Source organism: Anastrepha obliqua, chromosome 4 (genome assembly GCF_027943255.1).
Source record: "Anastrepha obliqua isolate idAnaObli1 chromosome 4, idAnaObli1_1.0, whole genome shotgun sequence".
Classification (NCBI taxonomy): Eukaryota; Metazoa; Arthropoda; class Insecta; order Diptera; family Tephritidae; genus Anastrepha; species Anastrepha obliqua.
Window position 1 is genome coordinate 46112575 of NC_072895.1, and position 19575 is coordinate 46132149.

At 33.0% G+C, this 19575-nt stretch overlaps 1 protein-coding gene across 4 annotated transcripts in view; it reads right to left on the reverse strand.

The window, feature by feature from the left end:
• The window catches only part of LOC129246372 (protein FAM13A), a 205071-nt gene that overhangs the window by 96099 nt on the left and 89397 nt on the right, over nucleotides 1-19575 (reverse strand). For all 4 annotated transcript variants that reach the window (XM_054885134.1, XM_054885137.1, XM_054885135.1 and 1 more), the window contains one exon: nucleotides 11995-14501. The gene's annotated coding sequence lies outside the window, so the exon portion shown is untranslated. The remainder of the gene's footprint in view (nucleotides 1-11994; nucleotides 14502-19575) is intronic.

Genomic DNA, 19575 nt, shown 5'->3' on the forward strand with positions numbered 1-19575 from the left:
TTGCGTAGTTTTAATTAATTATTTCTTTCGTAATTCATTTTAATTATTAATTTATTTTGTTAATTTTTTTCACATTTTTCTCATGCCTTTTTTGCTTATAAAAAAAACTCCCGAAACTTTGTTATATAGAAGAAAGCACACATAACCGTCAACCAAAAAATAAAAAAAAAATGATCAAAAATCAAAGCGATTTTTCAGCCTCTTGAAACTGGCGCAATATTATAACAAAATTGAATATGCTACAAAACTGCATACCCAGTATTTTTCTAAAGATTCTGATGAAAATTTGTTGTGTTTTTTTTTTAATTTTGTACAAAGTTAAAAATTTTGGCTATGTATGGTTTTTATTATAGTAAACAAATTTTTAAATAAAAAAAAAATAAATAAGTGGTTAAAAGTTGGCATTATTTTGCGCTACTATTATTGTGAACACAGGTGTAGTCAAACAGAAGCCCACTCTGGCATGGTTGCCACAAACTACTCATATACATACAATAGCGCAGGGAGAGCACTTTTAAGCTGTGCTAGTAGGAGCCTACGGAAGCTTGGAACTTCATTGCTTGCACTTCTTTGCGCAGACGGCGCAAATTAGGATTTTGCCTAAGTATTAAATCTCGTACATGAACCGTAACGCTGAATGCAGAATTTTTAAAAAATAGGCTATCTAATCGAAGCTACTTCCAGAGGAAGGATAAGGAAGTGGGCTTAAGCAACGATTACATCAATGGTGTATCAAAATGGACTTTGACAGATCTATAACTCAATTGGGTGTTTAAGAAATTTCGGAATGCAAAAAACAGAAATGCTATATCTACTCAAAAAATATTTGAATGAAAGTTCTCGAACTTCAATTTGACAAAATTTTACAGGTCGCATCGTAGCCAAAAGATATTTCGAAGTTTGATAAATGGAACTAATATCCCAGTTACTCAACTGGCGAATTGTATGCTGTCGACTGTGTCCAAGGGTCATTTATTTTATTTACTTAGATGCACCAGTATCATTTATTGAGTTTCATAAAAAACAAATTTAACAAAATACCACTTAAAATGTTTGAAATAACAATTTAGTTTTCAAGGAGGCTAAAACAACAAAGTTTGAAATGTCAAATACAGCATCAACAAAAAAAAAACATGTTCCTGCAGCTGCTGTGATTATATTTTTTCACATTTAGTTTTTTTTATATAATATAAATATAAGTTCGTTTTCTACAAAGAACCATAGGAATCAAAGCTCCAAACTGTGCAAGAAATTCCGAAAAATTAATCAGATTTTCATCAAACTTTTTAACTTTTTAAACAGAATGACTTAAGAATAACTCCGTGCCGTTCGAAGTCGGCTTATAACTGTAGGTCGCTCCATTTGGGGAAAAACATCAAGACGCACCCCACAAGACCCACATCCACAAATAGGTGGAGGAGCTCGGCCACACACCTAACAGAAATGAAGCCCAATTAGTTATTTTTAACTTTAAATAAAATTTGAGTATGCAGTTTTAGAGTCCAATCAATTTTGGTGAAGATTTGAAATGCCTAAAAAATCGCGTTGATTATCAAAAAAAAAAAAAATTTTATATATAAGAGTACTGAAAAAAAATTAAAACAAAACTGTTCCCAATATACATTAGGGCGGCTCTACCACCCAAAATTTTCCTAAGACAAAAAACATGTTTAAAATCATATTTAGAGGTGCCTCAAAAACCCATGAAATTGTAGATGCCTTTTATATGGGAAGAAATTGTTTCGTGGATTTGGCACGAACTCCTGCACCAGAAACCTTTTCTTTCGATATATTCCGACTATTGATTGAAATTCACGCCAAAAGTGCAGAAGAAATATTAATAGCTATTTTTTAATGCTCTCCCTATTTTTAAATTCCATGCAGTTCTGGGTTGCCCCTATCAAAACTAGTTGATAATAAATTATTGGCTATAACTTTTCGAATAGAAACGGAACAGCACAATAAGAATATAATGTTTTTTTTCAGTATTTTATATATGTAATAATAAATCTGGAATTGTTTTTCTTTATGAAAGGGTTTTTTTCAGGATTTTATATTAAATCTGATTTTTTTTTCTTTATAAAAGGGTTTTTGAGGCAATTCAAAACATAATTTAAAAAATACAGGTTTTTAGAAAACTACTAGGAGGTGAGCGCTGTAAATTTTAAACTTTATTTTTGCTGCATTTTTGTTTTTCTTTTTCACCCTAATGTATAAACCTGGTAGTTTGCTCTTTGGCTTATATGCATCGATAAGAGTTAGCTGAATTCACACTTGAGCACACACAAGCACAAATGTAAGAACTCATATATGCATATGTGAGTATGTATAAATGCTTCCACATATACATGCACACTCATATAAATGCATATCTTTCCGCAAGTGTTTTCGCGCGCTGTTACAAAAGGTTTTATCGCTGCATTTTGCGCTTCCACAGTTCCACAGTGCACTTGTACTTATTGTGAGTACATAGGAATATATGCACATACACATATACACATATATAAACTGTTGTAATATGGTCAAGGCAGTGCCACGATATCAAGCAAACAATAGCTTGCAGTGAGTGTGACTAAGTTTAAATGTCATTCCGAGAATGCCGCATGTGTTCAGATGAAATATATATTTACAAGTAGGCACGTCCATATGTACATACACTTGGATAAATAAATAGCAACAATTTGCTTGTAATTTTCCATTAAGTATCAGTTTTGGAATCTCAGTACAATATTTTAAAGTTTTTATTTTCTCTCTTTTATTTTCATTTTATTTTCATATAAATCGATTTTTTCCAACTACCTGTAAACTGTGTAAATCTTTAGTAAGTCAATGTAAAATTTGGTAAAATTGAGCACCGGAGAGAGTAACGCACTTTTGTAAAATCGAAATGAGATATTAGAAAATAAATTTTGAACTGATTGTGAGAAAAAACTGTAAATAAATATGTATGCATGTAAATTTGAAAAGATTAACCATCTAAATTTTATATATGTACATCCATAATAATTGAGGACCAACAGTATCTGTATATGACACATGCAGCAACAGCAAACAATTATTATAAACAAATATTTAATAAACTTAAAAAACTATAATTATTATATTATAATTTATAGCAATGTTGCACAAAATTAACCACCCTATGGGAAGATTTACAATTTGGGCAAATGGAGTCGTACGTTAAATTCCAAGGGCCGATGTTGAATGTGAACCACACTTAAACGTCAAGTTCTTTCTGCATTTGATTTGACATTTTTCAATTTCAGACTAATTCCATTTGAACCATGGAAAGATACACAGTCGACCAACGTGTTAAAGTTATTCAGGCTTATTATGAAAGCGGGCGTTCAAATCAAAATGCATATCGCGCACTTCGTGATTTCAGTGATGAGGCACATTTTCACCTCAGTGGATTCGTCAATAAGCAGAATTGCCGCATTTGGGCGAATGATTGCCGAAAAACCAATGCACCCACAAAGAGTGACTGTTTGGTGGGGTTTATGGGCCGGCGGCATCATTGGGCCGTATTTTTTCCAAAATGAGGCCGGTCAGGCAGTTACTGTGAATAGTGTTCGCTATCGTGAGATGATAACGAACTTGTTATGGCCCGAATTGGAAGATATGGATGTGGACGATATGTGGTTTCAACAGGACGGTGCCACTTGTCACACAGCTAACGAAATAATGGCTCCTTTGCGCGGAACATTTGATGGCCGAATAATCTCACGTCGCGGCGATGTCAATTGGCCGCCAAGATCATGTGATTTGACACCGTTAGACTTCTTTCTTTGGGGTTATTTGACAGAAAAGGTGTACGTCGATAAGCCAGCAACAATTCAAGAGGTAAAGGATGAGATAATTCGTCACATTAACGGCATAGAACCTCAATTATGCCTCAGCGTCATCGAAAATTTAGGCCATCGAATGGAGGTGTGCCGCCGAGGCCGATATTTTGTTCCATACGTAATTGAACCGTACCAATATTATCATAATAAAGATAAATGATAATAATTTCTTAAAAAACTCAACACCGGCCCTTGAAACTTAACCACCTTTTTTTGGACATTTGTTACTGCAAAAATCTCAATAGAGATTTCCAACACTCAAAATAGTTTTATTGTTTTTTTTTATATTAAACAAATTATGCTAAAACGAATGTGGGTGATTAATTTTGCGCCAACTTGTAAAATAAACAATAAAAAAACAGAAAAAGGATTTACCATTATGACTAAATTTTGCAGCGTACATAGAAAAGCTAAATTGAGCTGCGTGAATAAGCTAATAGCAAAATAAAAGAAACAAAATTTAAAAAGAATTTTTTTTTTAATTAAAAAAATTAAAAAAAAAATTTAAATGTTTAAATAAAAAATGTTTACTTTTTGTAAAAGCTTTCTTTACTGTTCCGTAGAATATTCTGATAATTCTTAAACAAAAGACAAAATCTTAGAAAAGTTTACAACGAATTTTCCATTGACATATTCTCACGTTTTGAAAACATCAACACGTATTCAAAGTATCTCCACTTGCTTATGCACTCAAATATTACATTGTACAACAATAAAAGATTAGAAGGTTTTGACAATGGCTAATCATGGATGGGGCCAAAGACAAATATCTATTATATATCTATTTTAAGCTTCGTGTCCGAACATTTTCCAGATTAAGTCAATGCTCACTCCTTTTTAAGGTGCAATGGCCTGCGAAATCGCAAGATCGTTTCATTGGAGATATCAAATATGTTCCGCAACTTAAAGTGGTCTCAGACCCCGCGGCAGAAAATAGCAAACCTCGGTTTATATTTCTGGCGTGAAAAAGTTTTTCTTAAAAAAAACAAAAACAATCTGCAAACACGCACATGACAAATTGGAGGAGGAGCTTGATCAAACGCACAACAAATGGTGTAAACCAAACAATCAAGACGGGGTGTAATGCAAGGTGAAGTCCAAAATAAACAAGACTCAGCTAAAATAGAAACGACAGGAGCTTTGCTCTGATAACTTTGGGTTTATTTATTCACAATAGTCCCCTCTGGCCTCGATACACTGTGTTTGCGTGATCTAAAAGCTTTTCGAAAGAGTGTTTCAGATCATTGACCGGAATGTCCTTCAGGATGTCGGTACAAGACTTTTGGTTGGTCTCTACGGACGCAAAGCGTTTTCCCTTCATGGCCAAATGCAATTTTCCGAATAGGTAGAAGTCACGGGGAGCCACATCAGGAGAATACGGTGAGTGATTGATGGTTATTGATGCGATTTCTAGTTAAAAAATCAATCACAAGAGGGAATCGATGAGATGGTGCATTATCATGCAATAAGCGCCAGCTTCCTCCTTCGTAATATTCAGGGCGAATTCGACGGTTTGGCCCATTGGTACGAACTACTTGTGGACAATTACCTCGGAAACGTAAAAAGAAAGGAGCATCGACTTGATTTTTGACTTCTCCAAACGCGATATTTTGGGTGGTGGCTGGTCTGGGGCCTTCCATTCGGCACTTTGACGGTTAGCTTCAGGTTCATGTTAGAAACACCAACAAAGCTTTGTCTGCCATTTGGTGTTTCAGGCATGAGCTGTCGAACCCGGGCCCAACCGAATGGTAGTCACATGCCAACCCATTCGGCTACGCCGGCCGCTTCATTAACTAATAGTTATTTTCAATACAATTTGTTTTCTTTAAATAGACTTTCTCATTCAGTTCGTTTGTTTTTGTCTAAGAAAGAAAAGTTATTCAAAAGAAATGTGTTTTTTCCCCCCTTTTGTGTGGTTTTAGGTGGTCTTTTTCACACTTTTACAAAACACGGAATTCTAAAAGTTTTTGTTTATCAACAACAAATAATTGGAATAACAAAATAAATAAACAGCATTCATTAACATCGATTTCATAAAACAAAAAATGTATTAGACGTAAAATATTACTAAAATTTTTTCACATAAACTTTTTGTTTCCAAACGATAAAAAACAAAAAAAAATATTTCACAAGTTCCAACTTTAACATTGTTCTGCTATTGCTTCAGGCAATATCAAAATAATAAGGCAGTATTGCTCCAGTTATCAGGGAAAAAACACGGAGAATTTTTAAGTATTTATACTTTGCTGATAGAGAAAAACTGTTTTGATAAACAAAACCTTTGTTTCGTAATTTTTATTTTATTTTTTCTTGTTGTTGTTTTTTTAGGTGCACAGAAATGTTTAATGATACCAATTTAGTACCTTACAACATTAACGTTTTGGCTTGTAACAGATAAGATTTTTCCTGAACTGACCTATCACTGCGCGACATGCAGAATTTCTTACTAGTTCCTAGGTGTATTTGAGTAATCAAGGCAGCAATTTACCGTTGAAGATATTTGGCATGCAGGGAATAATTCTCTAGCCTTTCTGACATTTAATTGTAGTAACAGTACTAATATATTTCTTTCAGTTTTATTTGCAAAGTTAAATAAAGGTGCGGCTCGTTAATGTTTCAAGCATCACAGCAGACACGTGACTACATACCTAAGCATGTGGTAATTACTTGTTCCGCTAATTGCGTGGTATACTCGTATAAATAAATAATAATCAAGCGCATATTTTTTATTGTATGTTAATAGTTGGTAAATATATTCGACAAGTGATTGTTCACGATAACGGTCCGAAATTGTGGCAATAAACCATTTGAAGATCGGTGATTTCAATTTACCTTCAGCCATGAAAAGTTTTAACTTATATCGTAATAAAATTCACAGCGAAAAAAATTACTAGAAAATGCGCTTGCCAAGGCTAAAATGGCTGCTTAGAGTAGTGCAGGCAGGTATATGAAAGCAAACTAAAGCAAGCATTTTGGTATTCCTTTCTCTTGAGTTCGAAATTATTATTTTGTATATACAGGGTGAACGATATGAACCTATTCAAAACACCATAACTTTTTTGTGTGAAATTAGTTTTTATTGATTTCAAAGACAAAATTGTTCAAAAATGATTACAATTTTAGCACATATTCACTTTAGCTCGATATGACCACCTTGAATATGCCTTGAATATAGCTTTCAATCGCTCAAAAAATGAGTTGCATGCTGCACGAATGTGATCTTGAGGTATTTTGTCCCATTCTCGTATAATCGCTTTTTCAGCGCATCCATACTGGCATATTTTTTAGTCCTCACCTTGCTCTCCAAAATGGACCAGATGGAAAAGTCCATCGGATTTGCGTCTGGCAAATTCGAAAGCCATTTTGTGGACGAAATGAAGTGTGGAACATGATTTTTTAACCATTCTTGGTTCACACGAGCTTTATGAGACGGTGCCGAGTCCAGTTGGAACGTCCATGATCTACGACCGAAATGTTTGTGTGTCCACGGCTCTAAAGCAGCTTCTAAAACATTTACCGGATAATAAGTCGCATTCACTTTGACACCAGGCCCGATAAAAACGATTGGGGAGCGCCCATCTGCGGTCACTGCGGCCCAAACCATTACTTGCGATGGGAAATTGCTTCGAGTGGCCATACGTTGACTCAAATTCTCGTATGAGCGTTCGGTCAAGTAAACACGATCGTTTTGAGTGTTTATGAACTGCTCAATTGGGAAATTTTTTTCATCTGAAAACACAATGTTAGGAAATTCGCCACATTCCTGAAAGCGCTACAATTCCTTTGCTATTTCGCACCGAACTTTTTTTTGCTGGGGTGAAAGATCGTGTGCTTTTTGGAACTTGTAAACCTTGACCTTGAGCTCGTTTTTCAATATGCGTCGAATGCTGTCTTGCGATATTTTCAGTTCTTTGGCCATTTTTCTTCCACTTCGACGTGGATTTCGTTCAAGTCGAGCACTTTCCGAACCATTTCTGGCGTTGTTGCGATTTTTTGAGGTCCACCTCCATAGCGTTTTGCAATGCTCCAGTATCTTTGTAACGTTTTATAATGCGATACACAAACATTTTATTCACTTTGAGGTGACTGAGCTCACGAACAAAGGCTGGTTGTGATTTTCGAGCCAAATATAACGCAATCACACTATTGCGTTTGAATTCCATCTCAGAAAAAAATATTCAACGAAACTGAGACGCAAATGCTTTTAATGGCTTATAAACAATATATTGAACTATCATGAGAACAATTTTGAGGTTGATATCATGAGCTATTTTACAGATACAAGCAGTGTGAAGCTGGTAGCACTTTATATCGTTCATACAGGGTGAATAAATAAATCAACTCGGCAACATTTTTCAATGCCTTTCGCATAACATCAAAATTTTAAGATTTTTCTTTGGCCCTTTGATTTGAAAACTTTGGTATTTATAAAAAAGGGCAACCCTGTTGAAAATTTTTGCCTCTAAAAATTGTTCGTGACTCCTATACACTTCATTACTAGAAAATGTATTGCTCATCAGATGTTTATTATGTTATTACGTAAATTATTTAGTAAAAATATATGGCAACTCTGCCCAAAACCCATGTGTTGGATAAAAGAGTTCTGAAATACTAATCTCTAATTCGAATAATCGAACTAAACTTTTCGAAATTCGTTCACTGAAAAAAAGTCGTAACTCAAAAAATTAAATTCATTCAGATTTTTTTTAAATAATATTTTTTAAATTATTAAGAAAAAGACATTTTTTAAATATTAAAAAAGCAAATAAACAAATTTTAGTAAAAATATTTTTTTTTTTTTTTTTGAGTTTTTCATTACAAATTTATTTTTTATTTCGTCTTTCTTAATAATGAAAAAAAAACAAATTTATAAAAAAAGTAGTAGTACTGAAGTACTAATTGGAGTTCGAACTAAACTTTTCGCAATTATGTGTACATACCTACTGAAAAAAAAGTCGTAACTTAAAAAATCAAATTCATTCGATTTTTTTTTAATTAACTTTGTTTTAATTATTAAGAAAAAGGCATTTTTTATTATTAAAAAAAAGGAAATAAAAAAAAAATTTTAGTTAAAATATTTTTGTTTTGTTTTTCATTACAATTTGTGTTTTTATTGCGTCTTTCTTAATAACGAAAGAAACAAATTTATAAAAACAATTTTATGAAAAAAATCTAAAAGAAATAATAAAAAAACAATATTTTAATAGGAAAAATATTGTATCAAAACAAATTTCATTAAAACAAGTTTTGTTTCATAAAGTTTTTTTTTTATTATTTTTTTCAATTTTTTTATTGTTAACTAAAATTAAAAACAAAACAATTTCATGTTCCAAAAAAAATTTAAAAAAATAATTAACAAATAGTCAAAACTTGTCACCACAACACGAGTATGGCGTACACTTTCTTTTTTCAAAACAAAATCCTGCAGAGCATAGTAAACGCGCCATACTATACGAGTATAAGGAATAACGACCTTCATCCTGATCTTGGCATAGCAACTGTAACTGAAGTGACGAAGCACTTTATCATAGGTCACGAACAACGACTGAAAAATCATGTTAGCGATGCAGCAGCATCCAGTTTGCTTCAGCTGGATTCTTCTCAAATACGTTTAAAACGCACAACGGCAGCAGACCTTGTGCAGAGCTTCTTAAAACAAGTTAGATTATAAAATGAAATTTGCTTATCAGTTTTCTTTTATACATCTAGGTGGAATTGTATGACGCTTCTAAAAATGAATAAAAATCATTAGTACAAAAAAAAAAAATACCAGAAAAAAATTGTTTATTTTTGACGCTGGCAGTATTTGTATGAGCATATAAATGCACCCCCAAATTAGAGGTGTTTATTTTTTATTAGAAAATATCATCAAGTACGCCATTATGTATTGAATATGACACTTCAATGGCCCCCACGCACGACTCCCCAGCCAGTCAACATCAATCCATCCGTATTGGAAACGCCTATATAATCATTTTCCTCATTAACTGCCGCTAACTATTATTATACGATTTACGTATGAATGTCAGCTTCACTGGAGTCAGCATGCACCGCTTTTACGTTTACACTTGGTTAAGAAATCTATTGTAATCACGAGTAAGTAAAGAGGTATTTTTGGTTATATTATCATTGATAAGATAATAAAACTTTTATTTTTACTAACTATTTACCACGATGGCGTAAACTTTCAGGGTTGCAGACATTTCAGCGCCTACTTCAAAAAAAAAACAAGCTCTGTACTATATAAGTACCCAACTTACATAGTCTGTATGTACAAAGCTTATCACCCAATCAAATGGAAAAAAATGGTAAATGTAAAAGGTAAACATCGATACAGGGTGGCAGATCAAATGTAGTATTAAGTTGCACTTGTGGTCACATAAAAAAGTCGCTTAATTTTTTTTACAATATTCACACAATTTTTCACATAAAAGTCTTCCGAACATATGCTGTATATGGAGAAAAATTCTTAACAATATATACCAAAAAAATTGTAAAAATCAACACGATTTTTGAGCAAGTTCCAACTTTCACTTTACTAAATACGGTATTAAAATTGTTGTAAAAAGTTTACAAAAAATTACGGTTGAAAATTTGAAAATGTTGCTAATAATTTTTTTCGATTCGCTAAATTTATGTGAATTTAATACAAAGTTTGGGAATTTGATTTAGAAGATTTTTGTTATTTTATAAGATTTGAGCGAATTCCAGTTTTCACTTTATTATACTAAAATTTAATCGAAAGTAAAACTGCATTAAATATTCTGGTTGAAAATTTTGCTTGATAACTTTTTGCGATTTGCTAAGTTTTTCTGAATTTCGTAAAAGGTTTGGAACTTTAATTTATAAGGTTTTTATTATGCAATGAATTATTTTTTATAAAAAATTAATAAAAAGATTCGATGAAAAATATTGCTAATATTGTAAAAAAATGAAGTGAATTAATTATGTGACCACAAGTGCAAATTTCGTAAAAATGGAAAAATGGGATGATGAGAAACGTAAATGGAGTTGGTAATTTCTGTTTAATGGGAATTTCGACGAGCCATTGTTGGCGGTACGCCTTGGAGCAGACTACCCTGCAGACTTGTTGATCCGCTGAACATTTTTTCAGAGAATTCTTCGCATGATATAAGAGGACAAAACCATGACCGATGTCAATTGAAACCAATTTCAGCCAAAACAATATGAATAAGCAAAATTGCTGAATATGAAAAGAGTCCAATCCAAAAATGCTCTATAAGAGAGAATCACACCTAGCTCGAATAACAGTGTACGGTCGCACTGTAAAGTTCTTTACAAATGTTAAAGGAATATTTCCTTCCATAAGTACATTGAAATAGAACGCTTTCCAACTTTCTGTTAAATGGGCAAAGTTCCAGAAAAAAGCTCATGATAAATTGAAAGACCAACAAAAATTGGAAACAAATATACATTTTTGAATTCTCTTGACGAAAAGCGTTAAGTGTACTTCTTTTTCGGCAAGGTATCTATAGCGTCGTAGAATCTTGGTTCAATACCTATGAGTCGGAAATAAATCAGCAATCGACAATATGAGCGTTCACAGATGGGTTTAATCCAACAAAATTGGTTCGTGGAAGAAGCATGGGAAAGTAGATCGTTGGTTGTTTTTTCGGAAAATCTGGTGAAACTTGAAACAGTCAACTCTGAGTGGTACACAACCATTTTTTTTTGCCAGATGTTTTCGGAGAATTAGAGAAAACCAGTCGTCGAAGACAAATTATTCTTCACCAAGACAATGCGGGCTCAGCCGATACGTGTCTCGTACAAAGGAGTTGTTGAGCGTTCGAAAAACAAATTAATGGATTATGCACCATACAGCCTTGATTTTGGCACCTAATGATATCTTTTTATATCCGCGCATTAAAAACAAATAATAATCGGGATCAACCAGAGAAGCTGTTGAAGCCTTTAAACAGCTCGTTTTGGAGTTGTCCACTTCTGAGTGACCAAAGTGCTTTCAAAATTGGTTCAAGCGAATGCAGAATATTTTGAAAAATAAGTATAGTTTGAAAAACAATGAAGCTATATTATTTTCATTAATATTGTACTTTGTTTATATGTAGTATATGCATCTGTTTATATATTGTACCCAAAAATTAATTGTAACAAATGTGTTTATACTCACAACGCAAGCCTTAATAGACTTCCAAAAGTTCCTCGCAAAGTCTTCAATCTTGCCGCTTTTTCCTTAAATCCTTGCCCTGTTACAGTTTCTTCGTTTGGCACCAGCAAACGAAAATGTTGAGTGAGATAAATTATTTATTCGTTTTTTTAACTCTTTCACAACTCAAAATACCTAAACTATGTAAAACAAAATGCTTTCGATTTTTCACTTTTTAATATTATCGATTTCTTTTGTCAATTTCTTCTCTCACTCTTCACAAGTTCTACACGCAAACTTTAACACGCTTAAACAGTTCTTCACTAGCTCACGCACACGCTGTTTGTGGCTGATACTGGCAAAATTCACAACACGCGACCGATTCCGATCGAACGATAAATCGATTGTAGTGCGTAGTTGAACAAAAAATCGAAGCTCAGCAGTCACATTGCTAAATCTTTTACGGAAAAGTGCACGATACAATTCAATGAACTGTTAGCTTTCAAAAATACATATACATATACGCAGATGTAAGATGAGTGGATATTATCGATGTCGATGATTGCAGCAAACGATAAAAATAAGTCGACTTTAACTTGATGCTGTTAACTATTTAGCTATTAAAAAGCGTATTGCTTCTCCAAGCTGTTTTTTAAGCACTTAATATAATTTTTTTTTTCCAAAGAAACTCAATATGATGATTATTGACTGACGCTTGGCGTTTATCGTTTTCGCACGCACTCGTTAAATAATCTAAAGCACATCTACTGGGAGACGCAGTTAACGAATGGACAATTCTTGTTTCGAGGGTTTTCTTTTTGACTTTGTGACACTTTGCTTGTTTTTTTTGCTAATCGCTTTAGCGTCTTTCCCTCTCTCTCTCTGTTTTTTTGTATCTATCAGTTCACTCACTCCCACCCTTTCAGCGCACAGTTTACTTCAGCTTGATTTTTTTCTTTACTTTATATTGGCGATTCCGTTGATCTATGGCAAAATCATATCGCGATCTCTGCACATTTTCGCTGTTGAAATTGTTGTCGTACGTACCGAATAAACGGAAAACTTTTAGCGAATACGTTGTGACAAAAGTTACAGAGCCAGTCGAGAAGAAGTCACCACGACCCCGTGTGTAACCTCTGAAAGGATTTAAGCACCAAATACGAGGGCGGCTACTGCTGCTGTGGCTGACGATTGACTCAAAAATCGCCTTTACTAGCGCTTTCCAAGAACAACAGTTGATCCAAAGAAAGCTTTTTCTCAACCGACTATCAAATCAATTAGCAGACGAAGTCTCCTACTAGAGTTTTGGGCGTTTTCAGCTGAGGAATCCACTATCCGCTTCCAAATGTTTTGCGGTTGTTGCCGGCTAAATGCAGCAAGTCAAAATGTCTAGCTTGTGGCTAACGGCGCAGCGTTTTATTGATTAAACGACTCTTTTGTACCCGAAACGGCGGTGCTGTCGCCGACGTTGCTGCCTTCGCTCTAGTAAGCGATGTCGTAAGCAAGAAATAAAGCTGACTGGTAGTCGGATTATCCGGATATGCAGTTCGGCAAATGCAATAGAAATCCTCCTCTATCTGCCTGCGATCGCAAACGCAGCTGGCGAATTTCCACGGAAAAACTTGCAAATATACGCCGGCCACAATAATGTGTTTTGTTTTTTTTTTTCTTCTTTACTATGTAGTCAACTTTTAGGCTCTCGGGCGTTATGCCTATTAATTGACCTACCGCTCCAACTCTTCCTCGCTTTTTCTCGCTCTCTCTCTCTCTTTGTTCTACTCTGCGCGAACGCACGCCTGTTTATGTTGCGCTCTCACACAAAATTTGGCCTTCCTTGCTACTTTCGCCTGCTCGCTCACGCCTACTTACTCTCTCACTGCGCTAATCACGCACACGCACTTGTGGCACTAGACGTACTAGCCTACGAAGCGTATGTCAGTGTGTGGGTGTGTAAGGGTTGTTTTTTTATGTTTTATTTGTAGGTATGCTTGTTGTTATGTATTTGTAGGTGGTGTTATTTTTTGTGTTACACTCGTTTCACGTTCGCTGACGCGACTCGGCTGGACTCGTCTCTGCTTGATTGGCTTGGCGGCGGTACACAATCTACGGCTGTTTGAGGAAATGTGTCGACACCAGCCGATATCTTAGCATGGGGGGTTTGTTGTATACGGTTTGGGGTGTGTGTCTGGGTGTCTCCTGTGTTAGTGGCGTGTATTTACGCTACTTTACAATCGTTTTTTACACACATATTAAATGTTTAAATTTTGGGTTTTACACACACAATGCGGCGACTGTAGAGAATTCCTTCAAGACAATTAGAGTTTGTCTCAATTGATGATAGTGTGTAGCTGTGCGATTATGGCACTTGTGAAGTTCTTTTTGCAAACTTTTTTAATTGTACTTTATATTAGCATCGATGAGATTTGTCTCTGGATAATGTTCAATTGCTTATTGAGCAATTTTTAGCACAAAAAATGCGGTGAATTCTCTGGCAACATCCACTGCCACTTTTCTCGGGAAATATGAGTTTTCTGCAAGATAGAAAAAAAATATTGTATATTAGAAATTAAATAAATAATCATATAATTGCGTACATATTTTTGCCTAAGGTACTAAAAATACATCCATTTATAACAGCAATTTTGATAAGCTGAAAATAGTTTATGAGATTTTTTATTAGCTGTAAATAAAATGTATATATGTATATTCACATTAGGGTTGATCTAAAAATCTAAAATAGTTTTTTTTATGCTTTGGAAGCAGTACTAAAAATTGTATTCTTACTCATATGGCTCATACACTTATAACGATAGATTACAAAAGCTCAAAATGAATGATATTTTTTAAAGAGTGTGTCTTTACTCATACTTCTGCATATGAATAAGAGAAATTTTCAAAAGCTTCAAATATTTTATCAGATTTTTTATTGGCTGTCAATAAAATGTATTTAAATTAGCATTAGGGATGACCTAAAAAACAAAAATATTTTTTTTTTAAACTATGAAAGCAGTACTTAAAATCGTGACACACAAACAACACATTTCACTATGGAAACAGTTGTGCAGCACACACATTTACAGTGAATTTCAGTGAAAATCGTACAATTTTTTTTTTTTTGTAATCTTTACTAATAGCTTTTAAAAAACTTTTTAAAAATTAATAAAATTTCATAAAAAAATGAAGAATTTTAAAGATTTTTTATTAGAATTTTTTCGGTTATGCAGTTTTGTAGCTCATTCAATTCTAATATTATTTGGTGAAAATTTGAAGTGATTACTATTAACAACTGTCTTGTATTAGAACTGGACTTTACTGGGTATAGGAAATTCGTAACCTAAACGTCATAAACCAAGCTTAGAAATATGGTAAACAAACTGTTTCGACACATTAGTGATTTTGTTTTGGTATCATATACTTTTGCTTTTGTGAAAATGTCTGATTTTGTGCCGAATAATCGTCATTTGCGGCAAGTGTTGATTTTCCTCGTTCATTCGAAAAAAAACGGCGGTTGCAGCGCATCGAGAGCTACAAAAAGTGTATGGAGATGCTGTCTTAAGTGAAACAACGAGCCGAGATTAATGCCGTCGCTTCAAAGACGGTGATTTTAATGTTGACGACCGTCCGATGGAAGGAAGACCAACAACCTTCGAAAACGCTGAATTGGAGTCATTGCTCAACGAGGATCCGTGTCAAACGCATGAAGAGCTTGCTTCAGTATTAGGAGTTACCCGCCCCTCCATGTCCAAGCGATTGCATGCTTTCGGAATGATTCAGAAACAAGGGACTTGGGTTCCTTATGATTTAAAACCAAGCGATGTGAACGTCTTTTTTTTCTTTTTCGCCTATGAACAACTGGTTTTCTGGTGGTGAAAGGTTTTCTTCATCGCCTTCCGACTGTTGCTGACAACTTCTTTCCTTTGTTGAACTGCTATTTCACTTCCACTCAAAATCGAAGCATATTATTTGCCCAGTACCCAAAGTCTTCGACCATCGTTTGTTTTTTTTTTAACGTTCCCACGACAGTCGGTTCTACATAACCGTAACGACCCGGATTTATATCCCGCCAAGGACTGTCACTTTAGCAGCATTTCCCCGTATATGTATGGGGAATGATTCTGCTGCTACAACAACAACAATCGTTTTAAATTGGTTCTGTGATGGACAATAAAGTTATCTGGGCAAGACTTTTGAGAATAAATTTTACAAATCAGGACTATAAATAACAAATATTGAATTTTGGTAACAAATCCAAACCGGTTTTTGTTTTTCTTTTTCTTTTTTTAGAATTATCTATGTAGACAATTACCAGCTCAATTCAGAGACCAGTTCTGTCATTACTTTATAATGTTCTAAGGTATGACTTCATATAAAAGCAAAGTGTGAATAACTAATTTTATTTTCTCTTGATTTATATACATGCAAATGCATTTGAAATGTCTGATTGCCCAACTGAAATCACTTTTATTTACCTTTTTCATTTATTTTCTTTTTATTTGTCTCATAAGTATTATTTCTGTAATTTATTTCCGTTTTGTTTGTCCAATACAAATAAATAGCGTCTTTGACAAAATTCAGTTGGATGTTATATGGTATAAAAACAAACAAAAATAAAAACTTTACCTGCGCTATAGTACTTGACACATTTCAATTTTGTATGGAAATCACATATGAATTTGAATATGATTTTTATATCGCTCATAAACTATGAAAAATCACTACTCATGGGGGCGACTATAATGAACTGTGCTGATACTAAATATTGCATAAGAAAACAAACAAAAAAATGTTCTAAGATTTCAAACACAAAAATAACTTTCAAATTCTTTCGCAGTATGACACTCCAAGCCATTTCGAAGCAACTGCAATCGCAATTAATAAGGCCAATGGACGTTGAAAGAAGTTGGTCAGTATTGGACTTTCCGTTTATATGCCAGGAAATGAAAGAGTTTTTGCATCAGCACCGAAGTCAAATATGCACAGATCAAAGGGTATGCTCTGCATTTGTTAAAATCAAGGTGAACTCCTTTATTCTGAGCTGTTGAAGCCATAGCTGACGAATAGTAGGAAGCTTAAGGAAATGTATTCAACCGATTATTACTTGTTTTCGAAGCGATGCGATGAGGTTGTTGTTTATTTTTCTGAAGAAACAATTAAGTTCTTTAGTTGTTCTGATGCATACAAATGCTTTGGCAGCTTACTGCTTTCGTTTCTATGAACAAATCACATTTCTATGAAGAAATATTTAGTATGTGTATTTATCTCAGTTGTGCCCACACAAGAAATTCCAAAGTGATATGACCTATGATTTCACAATTTCACGACAAGTTTCACATCACCATATCTGACCACACTTTTATGCATCTTGAAAATCCACAGAACACACAGAGATTTCTGTCGATCTTACTGTTGGTAACTGCAACTTCCTTTGTCGACTTCTGAGTACAAAGCCACTACTTAAAGCCTTATCTAACTCTACATTGACTTGGTTAACTCTCTTTTGAATTTGAAGTATGTAAATATTTTGCTTTTCATCAACGCTATGCAGGTTCTATTCCGATTGTTTAACCCTGGAACGTTATGCTTATTTCTTGTATACTTAGGTCGTTTTGAGGATGACCTTTTCAAATTCATATTAAGAGTATCCTAATCCAGGTGGATTTTATTTTCATGTTCATTTACTTTTTAATCAAAGTTAAAAGAAACACCTATCATTTCATCACTTTTATAGCATAAAGCTTAAAGCAAAACAGACGATGAAAACATGAGAGAGCTTGAAAATAAAAAGGCGCGTCGCCTTTTAGAGAAATGGTGACGGTCTAGGGTTAAATAAGAAAAATTACCTGTAGGTAAAGAAGCTTTGAAAAAATTCTGTTTTTTTTCTATAAATAAAATTGACTAAAAAACTATTTTCTTTGTTATAAATTATATACCAGTTCATTAAAATTTTTCACTTACTTTAGTATCTTCTTACACTAATGTATTTAAAAAATAAGCGCCATAAAAAAATTTAAATAATTTAACTTAAGTAAATAAAATAAAATGAAAGAAAAAATTAAATTAAAGATAAAAGTAAGTAAAATAAAAAAAAATAATATAAAATAAAATAAAATGAAACAAAATCAAAAGTTTAAGCTAAATTACATTAAATTACATTCGATCCAATTAAATTAAATTTAAAAACTTGAATAATTTAAACAACATAGTATATATATATTAGGGCGGGTCGATTTAAAAATCGCTCATTAAAAAAAAAACATAAATAAATAATTGGCGCGTACACTTCTGTTAGGTGTTTGGCCGAGCTCCTCCTCCTATTTGTGGTGTGCGTCTTGATGTTGTTCCACAAATGGAGGGGCCTACAGTTTCAAGCCGACTCCGAACGGCAGATATTTCTTGAGGAGCTTTTTCATGGCAGAAATACACTCGGAGGTTTGCCATGCCTGCCGAGGGGCGACCGCTATTAGAAAAATGTTTTTATTAATTTTGCTTTCACCGAGATTCGAACCAACGACCTCTCTGTGAATTCCGAATGGTAATCACGTACCAACACATTCGGCTACGGCGGACCCAAATTGGGGGCATCAGAATTCGTTTTAGAGGTATGGTTCCTTCGGCAAAGTTTCTTATTTTGATTCCTAGAATATGATTTTCACAGAGCAATTGGCGATTTTTTTGCCTCCCCACAAATAGACCCGGCCTAATTTATATATAAAGGCCGCCGCCACGTAACATAAATAATTAAATTAAGTACAATATAATGAAATAAAATAAATTTAAAAATGTAAATAAGATAAAATGTAATGAAATAAACAAAACTAAACTGAATATAAAAAGTAAAATAAAAGCAATTTGTTAAACAAAAAATAAAATAAATAATTGGCGCGTACGAGGTGCGACTCCTATTAGAAACAACTTTTCCCAAAAAAAAACCTTTAATATAATAAAATAAATGATATAAATTAAATAAAACAAATTCAGATAAAGTTAAATATAATAAAAAAAAAAAATTAAATGAATATATAAAAAATATAAACATAATAAAAACACTGAAATATGTAAATTAAGCTATAATAAATTAGATAAAAAAAATATAAATAAAAAAAACATTAAAAAACATATTGTACAATTTAATTTAATTCAATCAAATTATTTTGAATATTGCTGAAAATATAATTAAATTAAAAAATTATTCTGTAGTTATATTAATATAAATTATACTAAACAAATTAAAAATTAAAATACAAAACTTCATTTCATTTAATTTCAGTTATTTAAATTAAATAATATATTTAAATAAAAAAAAATAAATTAAATTAAATTAGCAAATTTATATAAAACACATTAAAGTAAATTAGAAAATGTATATAAAACAAAATTTAGCAAAATAAATTTAATTTACTAGAATAAAATTAATTATAAAAAATTAGATAAAATTAAATATAACGAACAAGATAAATAAATTAAAAAACTTAAAAAGCAAAAACAAAGTTTAACTAAAGTATATTAAAAAAATTTACATTAGTAAATTAAATTAAAAATAAGAAATTTAATTGATTTAAATTGAATAAAACAAATGAAATTTAATTGATTTAAACTAAATAAAAC